Source organism: Nannospalax galili, unplaced genomic scaffold (genome assembly GCF_000622305.1).
Source record: "Nannospalax galili isolate Female #2095 unplaced genomic scaffold, S.galili_v1.0 scaffold10, whole genome shotgun sequence".
Lineage (NCBI taxonomy): Eukaryota > Metazoa > Chordata > Mammalia > Rodentia > Spalacidae > Nannospalax > Nannospalax galili.
Window position 1 is genome coordinate 10,355,661 of NW_008331140.1, and position 19,383 is coordinate 10,375,043.

Consider the following 19,383-nt stretch of genomic DNA (forward strand, 5'->3'; position numbering starts at 1 on the left):
CTGCATTTGTGATTAATAATGAGGCTTGGTTTCCCCCAAAAGGAAAAGATAGCATGCAATAGATGCCCCGCTGCTTTTTACAGGAGTTTATGACTTTAGCCCTAAATGAGGAACTATTGAGACTAAAGTTTGGTATAAGTGAAAACTATTTGGCTTAGGGAAACTCCTTCTTGGATAGAAAGATTAGCTACGTCTGTAAAAAGCTTGTGGTGCATGACTTCTGAAGAAAAATTGCCTATTTTTTTACAAAGACTAGAAGCGATTCAAAAAGCCCTTAAAGATAAATGGCAACAAAATAATAAAGGATATTAAAATAGAGAAATAATCATATGAATCAAAGAGGAGTTGATTATTCCCATTCCCATGAGAAAAATAATTCTCTCAAATAGACGCACCTACCTGTAAATATTAAATTCAAAGAATTAAAGGGCAAATGGGGACAGGCTGTCTTACACTTCTCTGGTAAAATAGAAACTGCAAGGCTATAAAGAAAACAATGAAGACATTGCTTGGCTATGTTAAGAAAAGGTTAATCATTGAACTTTGTACTTTCCTTTTACTGTGATCATTGAAAAATATTGTACACTGAGAAATACTGTGCAAATTCATGGTTTGGTTTTTGGTCTGATGCTTTACTGCTATTGTAAGCTTTCTAATTATAAATAAAGGTTGTAGAAGGCTGCTTTCAGGAGAGAAGTAGAGACAGAAGTAGAAAAAGAAAGAAGATATTCAGGCTGACCTCTCCCGAGTGGGTCAGTCAACAGCCTCTACTAGAACTGCAATTGTGGTTTCTGGTATAGTCATTTCTACCGCCACAATTACCTTCACCCCTACAGGCCCCGGACTCAGCTGGAGCTGGACTCCAGCAACATGGGGCAAATAACATTATAAAATTATGTAAAGAAAAATATTCTGTTTTGAAGATGTGACCTTAGTATCTTCTGGATATGGTGACTCCATACTATATAAGCATTTGAGCACATATGAATATGTTTGTGTAGGTCAAATAACAGTTGTATGAAGAAACAATGCAGTATGTAGAAGCAAAAATACGTACAGAAATTTTACAAATCCATTAATAGATTTCAAAGCTAAGAAGTAGCCAAATATATCAAATATCAATATAAGGAAACACTTTAGTTTTAGTGACTGACCTATCCATTTTTGCTAATAGCTAACAAAGTTCTGAAACAATCAAGTGATTTAAACACTACTTTAGAGCTCATATAATGGATATGTGACTCATAGTTTAAATTCTGGAAATGTTTTCATAAGTTCTATAATAAAATGTATAAGTTCTATATTAGATTTCCATTTTATATCATATTTTCATTTCTGAATTATTATTCTATATTCAAATCCTTAAGAACAAACAGTAAAAAAAATACAGGTCAAGAAGATAAAAGTAACTAATGTCAAAGCACAACAAGGTAATTTACTAACACACAAGCAATTAAAACTTGCTCCCCTGCATCACAACAACTTGAATTTGAAGTTTTTTATCTTTTCTTCAGAGATTTTTGTTGTTGTTGTTGTTAAACTCAAACCTCATGCCAAAATACCAAAAGAACTGGCATACGCCATATTGCATTTGTTCCTTTATATTAAAATAGAAGTGATTTTTCTCTGTATTTATTTTTATTATTTTCAACTATGTGCATGTGGGGGTGGGTGGGTATGTGACTTGAGTGCAGGTACCCGCTGAAGTCAGAAGCATCAGATACTTCTGGAGCTGCCCCGTGTGGATGCTGGACACTGAACACAGGTCCTCTGCAAAGAGTAGTAAGCACTCTTAATTATTGAGTTATCTCTCCATCTCCTTGAAGTGACAACTTCTGGTAAGAATTTTCTTCCAAATATTCACCAGACTCTTCTCAGTTTTCTTGTATTTTGTCCCTTACATTTTATAGCATTCCCGTTTTTCAATTGATTAGAGTTACCTCCATATGTCCATATTTCCAATGAGCTACAAGATATCTGGTAACATATATCATTTAAATAACCCTCAGCAGTCACTATAATGCTCACATATATAATGTGCTCGACCAACTTGCAGTATCTACTGGCCTACTCATTTTGTTATGTTTTTCACTTTGTGAATAAGTAATACAGTTAGAAACAAAAAAGAAATCAAGATAAAAAAATTATATAGAATTACTTGTAATCCATCACAATATCAAAGAATACAAAAATCCACCTTTGTCAAATTTCTCTCAAACATAAAGGAAATGACATGCTTCTTACACTGCTATATAAGTTAATAATGCTGCAGGGCACAGAGCAAAACTTCTATTCTTAAATTATGTAGTATAATAAGCATTGGTTTATATAATAGCTAAGCTCTTGTTTTCGATGAGCCCTGGCTTTGTTAGCTATATTGACCTCAGCTTGAAACATAAATATGAAGTAAAAGCTACTGAAAGACTTCCTTAACCAGACAAAGTAATATTTATTTGCACAATTAATACTGAGAGAAATTATTTTGTTCATGTAGTTCATTTCCTTTCATCCATGTTCATAAAATATAGATTCCATTATCTTCTTTATATACAAAAGCACAGTGATAAACTATCTTAATATTCAAAATGTCTTCCCCAGTTAATTCCTCATATGACAATGGCTTGAAGCAATATTCAAAGTTATAAGAATAAGGGCTGGAGAAATGACTCAGCTTAAGAGTACTAGCTGCTCTTCCAGAAGATTCAGGTTTGGATCTCAAAATCTACACGCTAGATAACTGTCCATAACCCCAATTCTTTGGGATCTCATGCCCTCTTCTTCTGACCTCTGAGAGCACTGCACACATGTGGTGTACTTATATACATGTAGATCAAACACTTATACACATAAAATATAGATAAACAAATAAATAAATAATGTTTACCCTTTGTTTTGTCATCACTATGAAGTACGACAGTTGACCGTAGTTTAAGATGCAAATTTTAACAAAAAGTGAGGGTGAAAATAATGGGCACACCCAAGGCCAAGCCCATGACCCTTGTTGCGATTAGCTGATTGAACTAAACTAAGAAGCTCATAAAAAGTTAAATGTATGTGCATTTCTCAGCCAAAAAAATAATGGGTTGGCATACACAAGACAAAAATAGGGTCAGTTAGCTAGAATTAGAATAAAATCACTATAGGCAGAACTAAAGTGCATTAATCAGCACCAAAACACAAAATTTTAGTGAGTTTTATTTTGGAGGGAAGCACCTTAAGGTCACCACTCTTTCTGTATGTATACAAAATTCAGAACACCTAAATACCATTAAAAATATTGAAACAAAAACATTGCTCTCAACTTACCTGCAATATTGGTATTTACATATGTAAATATTCATGCTATGAAATTTTATTGAAAATTTACTTTTAATTTTTATGTAAAGTATATTTTTAAACTTTAAGTTGTAAAGAAAAGCTAAGAATGATACTTTCACCAACTAATGTGACAGAGTACTTGTGAGACTTACACAGATAAAAATGTTCATATGTAAGACAACCACTAATATTAACTCTAAAATAAGAGAAGCTCAGGCCCAGGTGGTTTCACTGCTGAATTATACCAGATCCTAAAAGAAAGATTGGCACAATACTCTCCAACTAAACCATAGAATAAGACAGAAACAAACACGGCCAATCTTTTTGCAAAACAAGTATTCTACTACCAAAACCTAGTAAAGTCACAACGAAAAGAAAAATCATAAACTGATCTCATTGATGAACATTGGTGCAAAAATGCTTAACAAAATATTTGTAAACCCAATTCAAGAGCACATCAAAAAGATCATCCATGAGCCTTAGGTGTAGAGGGTCAACTGTAGATGTGCCACTTAGGACTGTGTATCTCTCAAACATGTTCTCTGTATCTGATCAGTTGTGGGATTCTGCAGTAATCTCCATCTGTTGCAAAAAGAAACTTCTTTGATGAGTGGTATATGATATGTTAGTCTATAAATATAAGGATCTATATTTGGCATATGGCAAGAAATTTCATTTGTGTAAAGACATAACAGAGATAAGGTTATCTCTCAGCCATCCTGAGCCTATGAAGTGAGGTGTGTGTTGTGTGGATGGCAGAGCCAGAGAAGTGGAACTGCTCAAGCCCTTTGGGGCCAGAAGATCGTTGAGTGACTCCTAGATGCCCAGTCTTGAACTACTTTTCTGGACTTTCATTTTCTTATATGTGCCTGATTATTACCATTTGAAATAAGAACACTTAACTTGATTTGAATTTCACTGGATACCACAGTTAAGATAGGTTTTAGAGAGAATGAACAAGTGTTTGAACATTTTTAATGACTGTGGGATTTTTTAAAAAATATTTTATTTATTATTTTTATTTTATGTGTATGAGTGTATTGCCTGCATGTATGTGAGTGCACCAGTATCATGCAATGGCGCGGAGGTCATAAGAGGCCTTCAGATTCCCCTGGAACTGGAGTTAAGGACAGTTTGTAGGCATCATATGGGTGCTGGGAATCGAACCCGGGTCCCCTGCAAGAGCAGTCAGTGCTCTTAACCACTGAGCCAGCTCTCCAGCCCTACTGTGGGATTTTTAAAGTTATGCTGTTTTACACTGTGATATTAATATAAGGGCTTGAGGATAAACAAGAAAGAGAAGGTTATGATTTAACAGTGATGTGTTTTGTGTCAACTTGACAAGGGGTCGATTGTGCTGGTTAGCTTTCTCTCAACTTGACAAAAACTAGTTACCTGGAAAGAGAGACCCTCATTTGAGAAATTTTCTTCATGAGTTGACCTGTGGGGATGTCTGTGGGGCATTTTTAAAATTGCTACATGGAAAGCATCTCCATTCCCATACCCTTTTAACATCTTTTACATTCTTGTTTTCTTTTTTTAATAATTATGAGCCATAATAGCATTAACAAATTTTCCATCTGTCGTGAGACTTCTTTTCTTGGGAATGCTAAGCAATGCTTATTCCCTGTGAAGTTTCTAGTGTCGAGCCAATGTTTGATTAAAGTTTTACTGGGGAACCAATGAATTTATTGAGCTTACTTACGGAGATAACTGAGGGGTTGCTGAAGTGTATGTATGACCTGAGGGTATGCACACTGGAAAGCCTTTACCCAGCATGGGTCGTGCCTTCTCTTCCTAGCCTTTCCCTGATTGTATACTTTAGCCCTCCCCAAATCCAGGAGGTCATGTGTGATTACGGTCAAATTACATTCAGTTGGCTGGGAAGAGTGGCTAGATAATGCAGTGAGGGGCATGGATTTTATCAAAACACCTTATATGGATGTATGAAATTCTCAATAAATTATTTATTTAAAAAAAAGAAATAGATATAAAAACTTGTTAACCATCACAGTGAAAATACAGAAAAAAAATTGTTACTGGGAAGGTCCAGCTGATTATAGGTGTTGCCATCCCTAGGCAGGTGCAGGTGTGCCTGGGTGGTGTAAAAAGTAGCAGAGCATGCCAGAGAAGCAAACCAGCAAAGAGCATTCTTCCATGGTCTGTGCTTCAGCTCCTGATTACAGGTTCCAGTCCTGGTTCTTACCATGATTGTCCTCATTGACCTGGAAGATGTGAGATAAAGTCAACCCTTTATTCCCCAAATTGGTATTGGTCAGAGTGGTTTGTCATAGCAATTGAAAGCAAACTAGAAAAATAACCAATTGTGTTTTTTTTACATCTTTATTTTAATGACTCATGGGCATGCCAATACACTCAAATTTCTTCTTACAAAGGTATTTGAAGCTTGATCTGCTTATTTTTAACCCATAAATGGAACACAACATTGTAATTAGTGGAATTACTATCCTCCGACTTTTCCTGTAACCAATTCATCACAAAGTCTGCTTAGTATACTATCAAAATAAATATTGATTGAATTTACTTCCATTTTTTAATCTACCAACTTAGCCCAAACAATCTCTAAAATTACTTCAATTACCTCTTTTTGGGGGATTGATTTTGTTGTTCATTATATATTTATGCAGGTTTTTTATGTAAATTTAAAATTACCACTTTTTACAGTTCCATGCAATATATAAATATATTAAATGGTATGGTACTGACCTGAGAGCCTTCTCTTTCCTATATGCCTATGATGTATAGATTTATTCTTTTCAAGAAGTCTCACATTTCCTACATATTTCACTCTATTATTTATTTAAATGTTTCATATTTTTTACTTGAATGGTCCAAGTCTTCTTCAACTTCGTCATAAAGTCATGATATTCTGTTTTCTATTTAACTCATTCTGTTTGAGGGTTTCTCCTCTTATTTGAAATCAGCTCATTGAAATTTCAATTCCATCTTCATTTCAGCTGAGTTTTCTTCCATATTTCTATTTATTTTGTGAATTCACCTTCAAGTCCTGAACTGTCTTTGCCATTTCAATCAGCCCATATTTCCAGAGCTTGAGTCAGTTTATTCCTATCCTCTGTGTGTGTGTGTGTGTGTGTGTGTGTGTGTATTCTATAAAGTCGTTGCAATGTTTGATCATGTTTATGCTTGCTCTTTTAAATTCTGTGCCCTAGGTTTCCTATGGGTAGTTCTGATTATGGTACACTTCTGTTAGACTGGTGTGTTTTGGTGGGGACATATTATCTTGGTTTTGCATAGTACTTGTATTCTTGCATTGTGTTCCGGGCTTATGGATTTGTTGTTGTTGCTGCTGTTGTTGATTGTGTGTCTGATATGAAACTGTAGCCTTACTTTGTTTAGTTGAACTTTGGTTCTGTTTATATTGCTGAGATAACTTGGTTGCTTTCTGATTGGATTCTGGCAGGGTAATCTAGAACTCTCAGGTGGGAGAAGCAGAAGAGGGCCTAGGCCCAAGTTGGGGGTGGAGACAGCATGGGGCGGGCCTACCTAGCTAAGCAGAATATACGTGAGCCCTGGAACGAAGAGAATGGAGCTGGTCTCAGAGTAGAGGGATAAGAGTCAGTGGGGATAACCTGTTTTATGAGGCTAGTCTGAAATTTTCAGAAGGAACAATCAGAAGGGCTCCTAGGCCAAAGTTGTGGCTGGGGAAAAAACAAAGGAGTGGGTCTAACTAGCTAAGCAGAGTGATTCTCCAGTGCTTTAGGATTTTTATTGTACAGGTCATTCACTTCCTTTCTTGATTTATTCCAAGATATTTTATGGATTTTGAGGTTGCTGTGAATGGGATTGATTTCTAGATTTCTTCCTCTGTATGTTTGTTCATGGAATATAAGAAAGCTACTTATATGGGGTGTTAATTTTATATTGTGCTACTTTGCTGAATGCATCAGCTCTAGGAGTTGTCAGGTGGAGTTTTTAGGATTCCTTATATATAGAATCATATCATCTGCAAATAAAGACACATTGGCATCTTCCTTTCCTATTTTTATCCCCTTTATCTCTGTCGTTTTTCTTATTGCTCTAGCTAAGACTGTAAGTAATGAATTGAATGGAAAAGGAGCGAGTAGCCATCATTGTCTTTTTCCTGATTTTAATGGGACTGCTTTCAATTTTCTCCATTTAGTCTGATGTTAGCTATGGACTGCGGTACACTGCCTTCATTATGTTGAGATATGGCCCCTATAGGCTTAGCATCTCTATGACTTTTATAATGAATGGATGTCGGATTTTTGTCAAATACTTTTTCTGCATCTAATGAGATGATCTTGTGGCTTTTCTCCTTAAGTCTGTTTATGTGGTGAATTGCACTTATTGATATTCAGATGTTGAACAGTCTCTGCATATCAGAATCCCTGGGATGAAGTCAACTTTTTCATGGTACATAATCTTTTTTATGTATTCTTTCAAGCAGTTTGTGAATATTTTATTGAGAATTTTTGCACAGTGTTCATCAGAGAGATTTATCTATAATTTTCTTTTTTGTATGTCTTTCTCTGGATTTGGTATTACAGTAATATTGTCTTCACAGAAGGCATTTGGGAGTGATCCTTCATTTTTGATTTTATGGAATAATTTGAAGAGTATTGATGCAAGGTTTTTGAATTTTTGATTGAATTATGTGCTGTGTTCTTCTGGTCCTGGGCTCTTTGTAAGAAGAATTTTAATTATGTTTTAACATTGATTGCTATGAATCTGTTCAAATTATTTATATTATTTTGATTTAATTTTGGTAGGATGTACATATCTAGAAATGAATTCATTCTTTTCCATTTTCTACTTAAGCGTAATATACATTTCTAAAGAATGTCCTTACTGTTTTTGGAATTTGCCCTGAGTGTGTGGTACTGTTTCTCTTTTCCTCTCTGAGTTTATTTGAGTCCTCTCTCTTTTGGTTAATGTGGCTAAAGATTTGTCGATCCTGTTAATCTTTGCAAAAAATCAACCCTTTGATTCACTGATTCTGTGTATTATTTTCTTCATTTCTATTGCATTAATTTCAACCCTGATTTATTTATCTCTTCTCCTCTGCTCTTTTTTAGATTTTGTTTGTCCTTGGTTTCCCTAAGTTTTTCAGGTGGGTCATTAATTTATTTGTATGAGATGTTTCTAATTTTCTGGTGTAAGCAATCAGTCATATAAATATTTTTATTAGGATGCCTTCATTGTGTCCCAACATTTTGGGTATATTGTATATTCATTTTAATTCAATTCTAAGAAAATTTTAATTCCATTCTTGCTCTCTCCTGATATCTAATTTTAATTCAGTAATGTGTTGTTTAACTTCCATGAATTTGTGAACTTTTTACACATTATTATTACTGTTGATATCTAGCTTTATTCCTTTGTGGTAGAATAGGGTCTAAGATTATATTTCAACATTCATGAATGTGTGAAGACTTTCTTTTTGTGCTAATATGTTGTTGATTTTGGAGAACGTACCATGAATTGTTGAAAGTAAATTGTAATTTTTGGTATTTAGATGGAATGTTCTGTAGATGTCTGTGAAGTCCATTTGATTTACAGACTCATTTAACTCAAGGGTTTCTTTGTTTAGTTTCTGTCTGGTTGACCTGTCTATTGGTGACAGTGTAGTACTGAAGTCACCCACTATCACTGTTACATTCAATGTGAGATTTTAGATCTAATAAGGTTTCTTTCATGAAATCAGGTGCCCCTGTGTGAGCTGTATTTATATTTAGTGATTTCCTAAGTACATGGGACAGAAAATATGTTTAATAAAATCATAGAAGAAATGTTTCCCAACTTAGGGAAACACTTTTCAAGGTAAAAGCCAGAGTTCTTGCATATTCTGCTCCTTACTTATTTTAGATTGGACATCTTCTTTGATTGAGTAATCCACTTCTCCAAGCTTGTTTTCAATATCTGCTGTTTTCTGTTCCATTGCCTCCTTTTTCTTTTTGTTCTTTTCCTCTCTGCTTTTTGCTTGAGTTCATGAGTTTTTTATTTCAAATTTTATTTCAGATTGTCTTTCCTTCAGAGATTCTATATCCTTACTGAATTCCAATTTCCAATGTTTTGAATTGTTTTAGTTATTTAGTTCAACTGTTTTTTTTTTGCATTTTCATGGTATTCATTTGATTTATTCATATCTTGAGTTCATTGAACATATTTATAATTGCTATTTTGAAATCATTGTCTTGTTCATCCATTTTGTTGTCATTCTTGGAAAACATTATGATGGGGTTGTTAATTTCTGTAGTAATCATATTATCTTGACTATTCATGTTGTTGTTTTTCTGAGATCTGGGCATCTGTACTTGTGTGATAGTGTTTCTTAATATGGGTAAGTGATCTCCCCCTTGTTGACTGTTTGCATCTTTTTTGTGGTTTTCCCAACTTTTTAGGTTATTTCCCAGCTGAGAAGTGCTTAGTGTTCAGATTGGGAATGATACTATGTTGTTGTACAATTGGGATGAACAAAGTAGGCTCAGTTCAGCTAGAGATTTCAGGATTGACTGAACATGGGTGCTAGGATTCAAACCCGGGTGTTCTTCAAGAACAACCAGTGTTCTAAACTGAAGATCCATCTCTCCAGTCCCATGTTATACCATTTTCAAACGTAATACTTACAAGACATCATTTTCTACAATTTACTTCAGTTTGTCTCTATGTGTTTATTTAGATGAAATCTCTTAAACATAGAATTGATTCTAGGTTTTTTCCATTTAAAACTGTGACTTTTAAGTGTTTTTATTATCAGCATTTTTTATGAATACTACTACTGATTTTGTGTGTATAATTATATTGTTAGTTTTCCCTCAGTTCTCTACATTTTCCCTTTCTATTTCCACTTCCTTTCCTTTTTCAAAAATATTATGGAGTTGTGAACTAAAAGCTTCCCCACTTTTGTCCAGAGAAGAAGGGTCAGGATTAGGAAAAAAGAGTCTCTTTTGCAAAGAGAGGAAGAGAAAAAGGAGCAGGAGCAATTCACAGAGGTAATGATTAGGTTGCCAAAAATTGTGGAAATAGAAACAAGGAACACAGAGAAAGGCAATACACAGAAAAGAAACCATGACAAACACAGCTCCAGTGGTGTAAGTCCCCAGTGCGGCTATTGAAATCTAAACCATAAGTCAGCAAGCCCTAGTAAAAAGAGAATTGCAGCCTACCCACAGGTCAGGTTGTAACACTCACAAGACTCTAATTTAATTGCAAGTTTTGATAAGACAGTAATTCTGATAGCAACCGTGTCAGAAGTGGAGTGTAGATTGGTTATGCTATATGAATTCTTGGACAAGGGCTGGAAGATATATTGTTTGAGACCGAGTAATCCAGGACACCAAGGAATAGGAAATAACCACAACAAACACAGGGAGCCTGAAATTTTTCTGCCATAATCCCAAGGCAAGAGACATCCCTGGGAGGCAGTTGTGGACATGAAGAAGGTCTGATTCAGATAATCCAAAACGTGTAGATAGCAAAAAGATCAACTCAGGTAGTGAAATACGTAGGGGGATGCAGTCCTGCCCCTGGTTGCGGTGAGCCCTGAGAATGACTCCCGAGTTAGAAATCCCTGAGCTATCCTGAAATCAGCAGTGAATTAAACCACTGGGGTGACTTATCTGCCTTGCACAGCAGAGTATGAAAACAGGTCTGCTGTCTTGGCATATCTCAGTGCTGTGGTTGCTTCCCACATTCCCAATTCACATCGAAGACAGCCCTAGCTGCCTTAGGAGACATCAAGATCAATGCTGGAGGAACTCAGAACTGTAAGAGAATCTGCCTAATTCACAGGCTTCAAAGCTTAATCTTGCCAGTAGAGTCTCTGAGTATTCAAAGAAGGAAAGTTCCTAAAGGCAAGAAAACGCTAGTAAACTTTATACACTATTAAAAGGGGGGGGGGAGGAAAAGAACCCACAAGTTCAACTGACCTTACTCCCATGCACCTAAATCTAAGTGTCATTTATGTAATAATTAAAGACCCAGAGAGAGCTTTCTTCAACATTTCATTTTATTTTTTTTGCCAGTTTGTGATTCTCTTTTAAGATTTTTAAAAAATACTTTATTATTTTTATTTATTTTATGTGTATGAATGTTACGCCTGCATGTGGGTAAGTACAACCACGTCGTACAACGCCTGCGGAGGGCACAAGAGGCTGTCGGATCCCCTGGAACTGGAGTTACAGACAGTTGTTAGCTGCCATGCGGGTGCTGGGATTCAAACCCTGATCTTCTGCAAGAACAACCAGTGTTCTTAACCACTAAGCCATCTCTCCAGCCTCTTAAGATTTTTTAATATAATTTCAATAGCATATTTTACTTTATCATATTTAAAACTATTTATTCTTCACATATTCTGTTCATTTTTTATTATTAAGCAATATTTTGATAACTACGACCACTAACAGTATCAAATTGAGTTTGCATATGATACCACCTAATTTGTTCTACCTTAGTAATTAGCAAATATAAAAATCCTTTAAGATATTAGGGATCTAACTCACAGTTTCTCTGACTCTTTTATTAAAAGATAGTTATCTTTATCCTCTGTTGATACTTGGTTTATTATTTAGCCATCCTCAAAATGAAAGTGAAATATATTTCCTTCCTAATGACAAACTCATCAAAAATAATTTTATTGATTAGCTGAGAATTTCATGAAATGTATTGTGATGATATACACCCCCCACTTGACACCCCCATGACTTTATATCCTCTACTATTATTGTTTTAAGGCCTATCAAGTCTAATTTGTGTTCCCAGATGCTCTTGGGTGTGGCTTCATCCTTTTAAGCCTGATCAACCTACCTGTCACCACAATCTTAAAGAAAATTGATTCTCCCGCCCCCAGCAGATAATCAAATGCCAATAGATTGTCATCTGGGGTTGAGATTTCTTCCTCATGTCCCCTTCTCTCTGTTTAACATTGTCTAGCTTTAGCTCTAGTATGTTTTGTGCATGCTGTTACAACAACTGTGAGTTTCTATTTACAAAAGTCCTACTCTCTGGAAAACACTGTTTCCTTTCAGTTGCCCACCACCTCTGGTTCTTACAACCTTTCCACCCCCTCTTCCTCAATGACCCCTGAGCATTGTGAAGATAAGGTAAATATACATGTCCCATTTAGGACTGAGCACTCCACAGTCTTATTCTCTGCAAATTAAACAGTTGTGGGTTTCTGTGTTAATTTCCATCTGCTGCAAGAAGCAGCTTTTCTGGTGAGAGCTGGGAGATGCATTAATCTATAGGTATAACAATAAGTCACAAGGAGTTGGTTTAATACTATGTCCATTTTGCAGGATAATATTAGTAAGATCTTTCCTGTGGCCTATGATCTCTCTAGCCAGAGGTTTGGGGCCAAGATGACAGTGCCAGGTATTGGGCCCACCTTGTGAAATGAGGAGAGCCTACTATTGTTATTCTTCTTTCTTATATGACCACCTACCCAGGAGTGGCACCACTCTCAGTGGGCTTGAAATTTCCACATCACTCAACAGCCAAGAAAATCCATTACAGACGTGCACATAGGCCCAAATGATAGAAGAAATTGCTGAATTGAGGTTCCCTCTTCCCAGATTCCCATTTGTTTCAGGTTGACAACTGAATCTATCCAGTACAGACATGAAGTGATGAATGGCATAGAGATGGATTGGATATGACCAAAGTTTGGTAAAGGGTCTGAATGTGGTCAAAATACATTGCATGAAATTTACAAAGAAATGATAAAAATATTATTTTAAAAGAATACTACTAAGCTTAATTTATGAAGCCAGTGCAGCCCTGATAAATGTTTCAAACTCAATAGTTACAACATAAAACAACAGAATAATCTCATTGATCTATATAGACATGAATATCATAAATAAAATATATGCAAACTGAATTCAATATCACATTAAGAAAACTGTTTTCACAAGGCCTGTGAAAGGTCATGCTGGTCAAATTCCAGCATAGACAGAGGAGGGGTTCTCAAGGTCCTATTTTTAACTGAGGAGCTACTGGTAATGGATCACTGCTATGAGACAAAGCATCATTCTTCTTTGGGGATGTGGACATTGACAGGTTGCCCATCCTGCAGTTGATGGCCCCATACTCATGTGCATATTGGCAGCACTAACTGGACTTAGTAGGTTATTAAAAAGAAGAGGCAGAGGAAGGGGAAGAGGATAACACAAAGGTGATGCATTCAGAAGGATCCAGGACAATTGGAGGGAGGAGGAAATGGAACATAGATGTGATTATATTATATTGTATGCATGTATTCTCAAAGAATAAACTTTTTAAATAAATAAAACCATACACAAACAAGATCATATGTTTTGTTATTGTGACATTTTTTTACTGTGCATTCATCAGTTGAGAGGCATTTTAGTTGTTTCCATTTCCTACCTATTATGAAATGAGTGACGATAATCATGTCTGAGCAAGTATCTTTGTAGTAGGATGTTGAGTCCTTTGGTTTATTCCAAACAAGAAGCATAATAGTGGCTTGCATGGTTGATGTGTATTTAGTTATTTGAGAATTCTTCACTGATTTCAAGAGTGGCTTCGCCAAAAAGCAATTTACAATCAAGAAATTTCCTTGATCCGAACCATTCATAGTGGGGTAAAGTGAAATCTTAAAGTAGTCTTAATTTGCATTTCCCTAATTGCTAAGGATGTTGAAGACTTTTAACAATTGTTCTTAGCCATTTTTATTTCTTCTTTTGAGAACTCTTTGTCCAGATCTGTAGCCCATTTTCTAATTGGGTCTTTTGTTTTCTTAAATCTTTGCTTCTTGAGTTCTTCATGTACTCTGGATATTATTCCTCTATCATGTGTATAGCTGAGTGTAATGCCAAATTCTCTCCCGGGAGACCCGGGTGTGCACGTTGGGAACACAGGGCCATGAAATCCTAATGCTGACTGATAAAACCTCCACTATGCATTCTATTTGAGGTTTTGATAAAGTTTATAAAGTCTGAAAGAAAGTTCCTTATAAAAGCATACACCCATGGGCTCTTTCCCTACATCTCAGCTAAGCTTTTGAGATCCAGGCCACCAGTACTCCACCAGCATGCAGCCAAGATGGCAACTTTCCACTGCTTCCCAGCTTCCTCAGGTTCCTTAGACCCTCCTCCTTATCCAGTTGAAGCTGACTGATATGTGGAGGGGTGACTGTCTCTGGTTCCCAGTCAGTGGGCTTCCTCTTCACTTGATTGGTTATTTCCTTTGTTGTACAAAAGAATTGTTTTTGTTCAATGAGGTTGCATTTGCCAATTATTAGGGTTAATTCCTGAGTGAATACATAACAGTTTCATCATTTCATCCTTCACATTTCAGGCTGTGTGTGGTGATACATATGTGTCTGATTTCATTCTACATTTGGACATTCAGTTTTCCCAACACTATTTGCTAATGATTCTGTCTTTCCTCCAGTGCATATCTTTGGCACATTTGTCAGATTTCAGGTGGTTATAATTACATGCACTCACATTTGGGTCCTCTGTTTTGTTTCTTGATCTACATGTCTGTTTTTGTGCCAATATCATGCTATTTTTATTACTTTGTATTGTAGTTTAAAATCTGATATTGTGACTCAACATTGTTTTTCCTATCTGGGGTCTCATATCATGAAATTTATGGTAAATGGATGAAACTAGAAAACATTATACAGAGTGATGTAACCCAGACTCAGAATAAACAAGCATCACATGTTCTCTCTCATTTGTGAACCCTATCTCCAAAATGTTACATATGAGTATATATACTGTAGTTACCTCAGAAATCAGGATAGTAGAAAGGGACCATTGGGGACAGGAAAGATGGGACCATTGGGGACAGGAAAGATGGGACCATTGCAGATGGGAAAGACCTTCAAAGATGGGGATAGTAGGGCACAGGCATCATTAAAGGTGAAGTGCAGGGTACTTTAACTGGGATGGGGGCAGGAGAGTGTGGTGGTATGAATGAGAATGTCTCCATGGGTTCCATGTATTTTAATACTTGGTCAGTTTGTGGTGATGTTTGGGAAGGGGGGGGTCTTGGAATCTTTAAGAGGTGTGACCAGACTGGAGGAAATACATCACTGAGGGTGGGCTCTAAGAGTATATAGCTTGCCCACTTCCATTTCTCTCTCTCTCTCTCTCTCTCTCTCTCTCTCTCTCTCTGCTTCTTGCACATGCACAGAAATGTGAACTGATTTCTGATCCACCCACCTCTGACACAATACCTTCCTTTCTTGACAGACACCTATTTCTCTGGAACCTTAAGCCCAATATACTCTCCTATAAGTGTCCTTGGTACATGGTGTTTTATCATAGTAACAAAAAAGTAACTAATGTAGAAGGCCATATAGAGGAAGATGAGACAAGCAATATAAATAATGCTGAGGTTGTTTGGGGAATGTATTATTTTATAAGCCTACTTAAAAATATGTTTAGAGTTGAATGCTATCTAGCAAAATTCTCAGTGCCAGGAAATGGACACCTCCTTTCAAGTTGCTGATAAGGGTGGCCCAAGAGACTTCCAAAATATTGGATATTGCCATAGCCTTTGATTACCTCCAAGAACTTGAAAGCAAGGCCCTACTGAAGATATCAGACATAGAACTTAGAGTAACTGACCTTCAATTGATCTTGAAGGTCCCTCCCTGATGGCAAGATCTTATAGCATCAGAAGGTACTATGCAAACTGCCAATGGGAAAAACTATGAATGGCCTACACAGCTATAAAGTCTACAAACCACAATGACCATCTTAGTAAAATATCTTTATTGGTGCAGTAATGGAAACTTTTACCTTGGGAGTAATCAACAGCTGTGTGGCCTGAATTCTCTCTGGGTCTCCTGTGTGATCAGACAAACCATATAATATATTTTATGTGAGTTTATTAACTTACAAAAGAATGAGTACCCAGTGCCTAGGTCAGTGCCGCTGAGACTCAGAGCCTACCTTATCAGACCGTGCCATGCCCATAGCCCTGCTAGCACTCGCTCACACCTCTAGGGCAAGTGATCTCTGCCCAGGTCCACAAGAACTCAGTCCATTCTGTCTTTGAGTTGCTGCACTGCTGCGAGTTTCCTACACCATCACACTCTACCAGCGGCTCCTGGCTTCCATCACAAGATGGCTCCTAGCTTTCCTTCCTAGTTCCCACTCTGTGTCAGGTCCCGCCCATTGGAGGAAACAGCCAATCAGGAGACAAGCTGTCTAATTAGATTTAAGTACTGCTTTACAGCAGGAAATCTATGCCTGATTCTGTAAACACAGTCAAGTACACATTTGGAGAGTTCATAAACCCTAGAGAAGAACCTACTACTGTCACTTTGCTAAACCAATGCAATTTCTTATTATATACTACTTTCCCTTAAAGAAACTTCTTTTTACAAAAGATGGACAGTATTACAAAGATCTACAATTAATCACAAGGCACAAAGTAAACAAATGTGGGGTGTGTAGTCCCAATTGATAGATTTACAATGTAACCACCAAACATAAGATGCAGGGAGCATCATGGAAGAAGGAGGTGGAGGGTGAAGAAATTGTAAGAGCCAGAGGAACGGGATGCCTGCTGATAGGTAATGAATTCTAGACATGACAGGAAAGATGCATCCATGAAACCTAAGAAATGTGGTCAGCCCAAAAAGACTTGCATAGTGAAAATACTACTTGACATCCCAATGGGAATGGGGTAAATTTCCCAGGGACCCACTGCTAGACAAAGAGCTATAGACTACAGTGGATGCTGAGGGAGAGCAAATCAGTTTTTTTTCCAGGAATGAGCTCCCATCTAGCCTATCAAATCCTAAGTGGTTAGCCCTAAAAACATGTGCACATGAGCATCACTAAATCAGAGGAAAACGAATTGAGGAGAGGGGGAAAGATGGGAGGAGTTGCTGGAGTGAATAGAAAGGACTGAAAATATGCAAGTATAGTACTCACATGAAAATATTAAAAATTTTTACATCAAAAATGTTTTAAAAGGAGTAGAAATTAAACATCACAATCAAGTTCATTTCAGAAGAGACATTTGACAAAGGTCAACATGCCTTCATGAAAAAAAATTCTGAAGAAACGCTCCATAGTCCCCTAGAACTTAGTCGACCTTGGAAGACAAGGAGCAAAAGCTGTTCTTTAAGTCCCTCCACCTGATGATTGTAGGCCTCAAAGTATGGCTGTTAAATATACAAGTAAGGTAGTCTGGTACTTATAATTACCGTGTGCTATGTAGATAAAGCCTGGGCAAAAACCAATCACAGATAAACCTTGACTAGACATTTATTTTGTTCCTTGAACTAGTTGTATGTGTAATTTGTCAGTAGTTTGTTGGAATAATATGGTTCCCTCTACTTTGTAAAACTAGCTAGGCATTATTTATCTCTCTCACTGTCTAACCCTTCCACTATGGTTTCCCGATTTAAAGTGCCCCCCACTTTACCACTCCTCCCTTTTATTATATCTAAGAGACACCAAAAATTCCACCAGAAAACTCCTAGAGGTGATTAATATTTTCAGTAAAGCAGCAAGTTACAGAAGTCTGTAGCCTTTCTATATACCAATAACAAGCAATCAGAGAAAGAGCACATGGAAACACTGCCCCTCACAATAGCTTCCAAAAATATATATCTACGTATAAACCTGACTTAAACATTAAAGACCTCTACAATGAAAATTTTGAATCTTTAAAGAAAGAGATTGAGGAAGACATCAGAAAATGGAAGGACCTCTCATTCTCATGGATAAGAAGAATTGATATTGTGAAAATGCCCATCTTACCAAAAGCCATTTATAGATTCAAAGAAGTGCATCAAAATCGCCATGAAATTTTTCACAGAATTGGAAAAAAAATCCTAGGATTCATGTGGAATCACAAAAGACCTTGGAGAGCCAAAGCAACCCTGAGCACTAAGAGCAATGCCAGTGGGATTACTATATCAGATTTTAAACTGTATTACAGAGCTATAGCCATAAAAACAACATGGTACTGGCAGAAAAATAAACCCATAGATCAATGGAATAAAACTGAAGACCCAAATATGAGTACATTCAATTTCAGCCACCTGATATTTGACAAAGGGGCCAAGAACCTTCACTGGAGGAAAGACAGCATGTTCAGCAAATGGTGATGGCAAAACTGGATCTCCACCTGTAGAAGAATGAAACTAAACCCCTATCTTTCACCTTGCACAAAAGTCAATTCCAGATGGATCAAAGACCTCAGTGTAAAGCCTGAAACTCTGAAACTTTTAGACGAAAACATTGCCAAAAACCTAAAAGATATAAGTGTAGGAAAGGATTTTCTAAACCAGACATCAATTGCTCAAGAAACACGGTCAAGATTCAACAAATGCGACCTCATTAAACTAAAAAGCCTCTGTGCATCAAAAGAGGCAACCAGGGAAGGGAAGAAAACCCCCACAGAATGGGAGAAAATCTTCACCAGCGACACATCTGATAGAGGTTTAATATATAAAATATATAACAAACTAAAAAAAAAACAAACAGAGAATCAAGACAAGAAGCAACCCAATTAAAAGGTGGCCTAAGGAGCTTAACAGAGAGTTCTCAAGAGAAAAAGTAAAGATAGCTATGAAGCATCTTAAAAGATGGTCAAAATCACTAATAATTAGGAAAATGCATATTAAAACCACTTTAAGATTTCATCTTACCCCAGTCAGACTGGCTAAGATCAAGAAAATAAATGATACCAAATGTTGGAGAGGATGGACACAAACTCCTGGTGTGGATGTGGGTGCAGGACTGATGGTGGGAGCAAAATAGCACAACTATTGTGGAAAGAAGTGTGGAGAACTCTTTAAAAACTAAAATAAATTCACCATATGATCCGATTATACCACTCTGATACATACCCAAAGGAGTCATCCTACTGCAGAGATACTTGTACAGCCATGTTTGTTGCTACTTTTTTCACAATAGCTAAGTAATGGAAATAACCTAAATGCCCCTCAATTGATGAATTGATAATGAAAATGTGGTTCATTTACACAATGGAGTTTTACTCAGCAGTAAAGAAAGATGAAATCATGAAATTTGCAGATAAATGGATGGAACTGGAAACTGTTAT